The sequence below is a fragment of the Triticum urartu genome, chromosome 1A (assembly GCF_056163025.1).
Source record: "Triticum urartu cultivar PI428250 chromosome 1A, HENAU_Tu73, whole genome shotgun sequence".
Taxonomy (NCBI): Eukaryota; Viridiplantae; Streptophyta; class Magnoliopsida; order Poales; family Poaceae; genus Triticum; species Triticum urartu.
The window spans coordinates 533,032,871-533,039,587 of record NC_141873.1 but is presented as its reverse complement, the minus strand read 5'-3'; positions in this window follow the sequence as shown (position 1 = coordinate 533,039,587).

Genomic DNA, 6,717 nt, shown 5'->3' with positions numbered 1-6,717 from the left:
GGACTACAACCCTCCGGTTTATATAGACACCGGATAGGGTTACGGTTACATAGAGTCGGTTACAATGGTAGGAGATCTTGAATATCCACATCGCCAAGCTTGCCTTCCACGCCAGGGAGAGTCCCCTCCAGACACGGGACGAAGTCTTCAATCTTGTATCTTCATAGTCCAGGAGTCCGGCTGAAGGTATAGTCCGGCTACCCGAACACCCCCTAATCCAGGACTCCCTCAGTGGGTCCCAGCAGTTAGGGGGGCGAATCGTTTTTTTTCGGACGCACTTCCTTGCGTGCGAAGATGTAGCTCGTGGGTCCCAGCAGTCAGGGGGCGAATCATTTTTTTCGCGAAATATAGTGGCCCGTCCGGTGGGTCCCTGCTGTCAGGTGGAGGAATAATTATTTTGCGCGTAATAAGGAGACACTTCCTTGCGGCTGCCGTGGACCCAACTGTCAGCCTCTCCACGTATAGTACTCTTCCGATGGAAGTCGGTCGTTGACCACGTTGACCATGCCGCGCCGAGAGCACTAGGGCGGTGGTCTGGACGACGGTGAGGCCTAGGAAGGGGACGACGCGGAGCTGGGGAAGACGCAGTAGTGGAAGCCCACGCGGAGAGGAGTACGAGGGTTCACTGGTTCGGCTGCGGTGTGAGGCTGCCGTCGCCACAGAATAACAGGGGGTGTGGGTGACTAGAGGGATGGCCTAGCCAGCGGTGGGAGTAGTACGGGGCGGTGAGGCCTCCGCGGCATCACAGCCGGCCATGGGAGGCAGGAGCACGCGACACGACCGGCGCTGCTTTGGGCGGCTGGAGCAAGAAGACCAGAGGTTGAAGAAGCACTACAGCCGTTGGATGGACATCGTACGATCACTGCAGCTAGAATCATTTATATTGACTAAGTTGACAAAGCCCTTGGTACGCGTTAACTTAGTAGGCCCACAGCTCGGATTTGGCAGAGAACATATAGCCCATTTGCAATTTGTAAGAATGTACAACCCATTTTTGAATTCTAATAGAATTTACTACAGCCCATTTATAGTTTGTTAAAAGTATAGCCCAACTTCTAGCTAGGACAACGATTAATAATTTCAAACAACCGCTCAAAACAGAATTCAAAAAAAATTCCCACATTTTGATGGGATCCGAAATATTTGTATCCGAAATTTCTAGTCAGGTTAAATATAATTTCAAAATAAAGTTGTATTATGTTAAAATCCAACGAAATATTGCACGCGCAACAAGTAATGAAATTAAAAATTTCAAATTCCAAAAATAATATATTTTTCAAACTAATTACGTGTTTGGTGCATAGTAACTGTCCAGTTATTATAATTACATCCCATTTATTATTTCTTAAAGTCCATTTTTTTGTTAAGCCTAATGCATACCTCCTAGGAAAGTTTGCAGCCCAGCGGGGTGGAGAATAACAAGTTGATTCGGATATTGTGTACAACTGTCGGCCCAGTTGCATTGCTGATGTTGAAAAAAGCTATTTTTTATACACAAATTAAAAAATTGTATAGATAAGGAACATTTTTTATACACACATTTAACAATTTTTAAATACATGATTAACACTTTTTAAAACATATTTTTTAGTCAACAGTGGGCCCACAGCGAGCGGAGGAGGTCACAATACACATATTTTTTAAATACATGATTAACACTTTTGCAAAAACAATTAGCCCACAGCGAGCCAATTAGCTCCAGTCGACCCACAGTGGGCCGACAGGGGCCAGTCGGCCAGCTGTAGGCCGACTGGAATCCAATCGGCCTGCTGTGGGCCGACTAGGCCCAGTCGGCCTGCAGCGGGCGGACGTTGTATTATTTTTGAAAAAAATTACCCAACGTAATATTTATGAAAATTAATAAAAAATGTATTATTTAAGAAAAAATTGCGAAAAAGGCATGTGTACTACAGTACAACCTAACATGGTTACTCAGCCCACATTCAGCGATGCCGGAAAGGCCCAAACAAGGCTTCTGTACAACTTTTTGAAGTCACTGAGCTCAATTAATAACTTAAGAAAAAAGTTAGATTAGAGTGGAACCTAATTAAAAGCTGTCACGAGAAAATAAATAATTCAACGGCTCCCACTTGTGCGTGTGTGTGAGAGAGAGAGAGATAGAGATAGAGATAGAGACCCATCGGCCGATGCTCGTAAATACATCTTTCAGCCATATGCATTGCTGATGCTCAGTAAAAACTTATATAGTTGACACAATCATATAGAACATCATAGCACACTGAACTTGCATACAAAAATTTCACGCAGACGGCACAATCAGGATGGAAGCAGTGGATCGCTACGGGAAGGGCTATGTTGAAACCAACGAAGTCGTACATAACGGTTCATCGTCTTTATCAATGACGGGGAAATATCTTGAATGTTGTGCAAAGAAAACAGACAGACAACACAATAAGTTCTCCTAGCACATTAAGTTGACGTACAACCCTTTCTAAAAAAGTTCAGGTACAAAATTAGAACAGGTCACAATCAAATGTATCGGCATATCAGTGCTTCACACCCATAGCTCGGATTTAACTAGTATCTGACAAGATCCAGTTGTTACCTCAAATTAGAGCACATCCAGGCAGCCAGCCCTGCCTCTTCTCCTAAAGAAGCAGTGGCCTCCGCCGCGCGATGGAGTAGGCCCTGTGCCATCCATCGTTCCGAGCAACACGGGGAAAGTCTGACGTTGACTCCTGTAATGGACGTCATCGACGGACCCTGGCACCAGCGGCGGCGGCAGGACTTCGATTGATGGATTGACCACTTCTTCAACATGCACGGACACTCGATACAAGCACATCCCTAACGTGGTCCGCGACGGCCTTGGTGGCGGCGAATAGTACAACCCTGGTTCCTGCACCGGTATCTCAACACCAATCACCTTCGGTATGGTGGACGGCTTCTTCATCCATGCCATAACCGTCAGAGCCCAGTTGTCTGGAGGAACAAACATACTTACGAGCTCACCTCCAAGGTCGTTGATAAGCTCGTTCATGGACTCGCTGTTCCAAGGACGTCGAGGCATGCCGTGGAAGGTAAGCTTTGTTAAAAACTCAAGCTCAGAGGGCACCGAGCCCCATCCTGGGTGCCACCGATCAAAGCTCACCAGCGCACCATCGCATAACAAACGCCGGGAAGATTCGAACACACGACTGCAGTCGAAAGTTGTCTGGAACCTGACGAAGAAATCAGCCGGTGGCGGACAGACTTCGACGAGCAAGTCACTTATTTGGATGCCGTGCGCAATGCCAAGAGCTTTGACAAGGTCATCCGACGAGATGGGAGGCCGGTCGTTGTTGATGGTTACCATCAGCACTTTGCCGGCAAACTGGTCATCAAGCACCGCCATGCCACTATTGAGCGACAGCACGCAGCGACCGAAGGCAGGACGGACCTCAGGATCTCCGGCTTAGAGATCCGTGTTGACCGGCGACATGATAGTGCGCTTGAGTACATTGAGTACAGGAGGGGGATTTGGGGGAACTGGAGTAGGAATCGAGATTCCAGAGGTGGGGGAGGGGCGGGAGACTGCGGATGAAAAGGTAGCATGAATTTCGAGCATGCGCCAATATGCTCTCGGCGCGCAAGTGCACGAAAACACCAGTGGCGCCCACATGTCAGCCTAAGAGTCCTTATTCATTCTTTTTTGGAGAGCCCGGCCTTTTTTCAGGATCTTTTGAGAGTCCGGCCTGAGAGTCATAATTGACCTGTTTGGCATTGCGTTACTACTCGGCCCATATTCAACGACACCTCATTGCCCAAACAAGTGTACATCATCGAAAAGACACTGAGCTCAAATTATATAACTTGAAAAAGGAGATATACTCTGAACACTGGAGAATGGTGATGCCCTCATTTAGCCCACCAGTAGTTCGAGACAATAAACAGTTCCAAACAACGATATATACAACATTCAAACACTGACTAGTGACTACTACTGACATAAATAGCAAGACATGATAGTTCATAAGAAGTCTTGCTACACCACCAAAACGCACCCATCTGCAGCGCTCAGACTCTCGTGATCCAGACGAGAATGACATTCTAAACAGAAGCAACTATTGCATATTAAGAGTGACATAGACGAGGATGACCAAATGAAAAGGAATATGCATAACAAAAGAAAGAACTATCCATCCAGAACCAGCAGCAAAGACAACAAAGTCATTCGAAGAGATGATCCAACACCATCATAACTTGCAGCCCCGCTTCAGCGACCAGTGATCTGGAGACACTAGTACTCCACCCTTTTGATGCAACAGCCCAATTACCTATCAACCTGAAGATTCGAACCACATCACTGCCTGTCGTAATTGAGACATCCAAGGATCAAAGTTAATCCGGATGCCTTTGTCATTCTTACCTTCTTTTGGCTGCAGGCTGTATCATTGACAATCAGGGGAGTTTGCTCCTGAACTCCTAGGGCTCACCGTGTAGACACAGTTTTCCATAGCAAACAGAGCCTCTCTGCCATCAAGGTCCTTGCCAACGGTGATATCCTGGTTAATCGGATAATTGAGTCCGAGAAACAGAGAGTGTGAACCAAGGCTGTTTACCCGCCTCCAACTAAAAAATCCTAAAGGCCCCAACAAGCTGGTATCCTTCTCATAGACGTAACAGCCACTGTCCGGATACTCACGTATTACACAGTGCTTGTATACAGTGGGGTTTTTGCAATATAAATTTTCTGGCTCATGTGTCCGAATGATCATCAGTCTTTTGTCGTCGTCTGATCGAGCGAGGAACCAGTTGTGTTTCCCTGTTTTTGGCAAAGGTTGTGTGATTACAAAGGGAAGTAACTGTAGGGACACTGCATCATATCAAAAAGGACAGGCATTGTTAATGTAAGATCAGCATTGTTCAGAGTATGAGTAGGATAATGCAAGAAACAGCATTGATATGTCCCTGTTGGAACTGGGAGGAAAATACAGGGAAATGTATACTGGGTTCGAAAATATAGAAGTGCCATGCATGGTTATACTCATGTTATCTCGCAATCGATTCTTCACAGGAAACTACCATGTCATGCATGTTATGTAATGATGTTCTGTCCTCACAAACAAATTCTTCAAGGTAACTAACAGACCATGCATTGTTATATACTCGTGTTCTGTAGGAAAAATTTTTGTGAGGATATTATTCTAGCCATTGATTGCTGAAGGGCGAATATAGGTATGTATACATGGTAAGCATTGCAGGATTTCACTACTTCCAAATATAGAGTTCTCCATATGCACATTTACTTCCCTAATGTATGGTTAGATGAAACCAACAGTGTGGTGCATGTTTCTACATCATGAAAATGAGGAAACTAACATGGCCATTGGTACACACTCATATTTAGTAGTAGTATATAGATTACTGTAAAATAAGGATAATATCCATATATTCCTAACCATTTGATTATTCAGGGTACAAATTGGCTGTAATGACATGGTCACAATCGCATGAATTAACTCATTCCAAATATAGCTGATTTACGACGTCTCTAATACATTGCCATAGTTCTACTCAAATTCTGCTCAAACAGAGATATGCCAATCATCACAAAAAGTTCAAACAGTGTCATGGCGTCATCATTAACATGAGAGGAAACAACTTACACGCGCCGTCCCAGCAATACGTGGTGCCATCTGCTTTGTCGATCGCATAGATGATGCCATTGTGTTCAATAGCATCACAGAAGTGTGTATCAGCTTTGACGATGATCCACTGCGAGCCGAGTTGTCTCTAGCTAAACAAGGCACCGGCATAAAGATAGGCGAGTCCGCGGTCGAACAAGGCAATTAGCTTGAAGTCTGCGTAATTCGCATGTCGTGTGGGCACTTGGAAAATTACAATCTTCTGCAAAACAAGGTCCGTCCAACTAACGTAGTAATCTAGATGACTTGGACCACGATGGTAATACTCTATATAATCCAATGGAGGAAGGATAATCTCATGGGAGGTCTGGAAGTTCACGAGCACCAACTTTTTACCGTCTTCTCTGAAGGCAGCCATCCAGTGGGAGTTCATGCCGACCCAGTACATACCTGCCAAGAAGTTTCGGGCGATGGTGATCGGATCAATGTCGAGGGAAATGATGTACGGCGACCCACTACATACCTGCAAAGAAGTTTTGGCTAATGGAGATCGGATTGAAGTCGAGGGGCATCATGCACGCCTCCATATCATGGTGAGCCAATCTCGCAAGACCAGATAGCAGCAAGCAGGGTGTCTTGAAAAGCTTAGGCCTCGCTTCGATGATGGCCGTGTGCATGTCCCTCGAGCATGCAGCCAGCCGCAGGGCGCTCAACATATCCATACACGAACAACAGAGGTCGAGGATGTCACTGGGGAGATTGCTCCAATCGCGGCCCATATGGATGCTGCGCGGTTCGCGTTCGGCCATGGTGGAGTTTGGAAGGGGGCTTGATTTACAGGGGAGAAGGATGTCGGTGCTGGAGCGGCTAGCGAGGGAATAGTGGTACTGGGGGAGGCGAGTGAGGCCACGGTACACGGGGGCACAGTGAGATGGAGACGGAGAAGGAGATGGAGAAGGAGTGGTGCTATGGGAGCGGAGAGGGAGACGAGGCGAGGCGCCAATGTGCTGTACAGCGGTGGTGACAGACTGCACTGTGCACAGGGTGAGGCTGACTTTGGTAACCCGAACATGCCGCCTGGACTAGTGTCAGGCGCAGGGTGTTGTCACTTCACTGTGAGGACCGGATG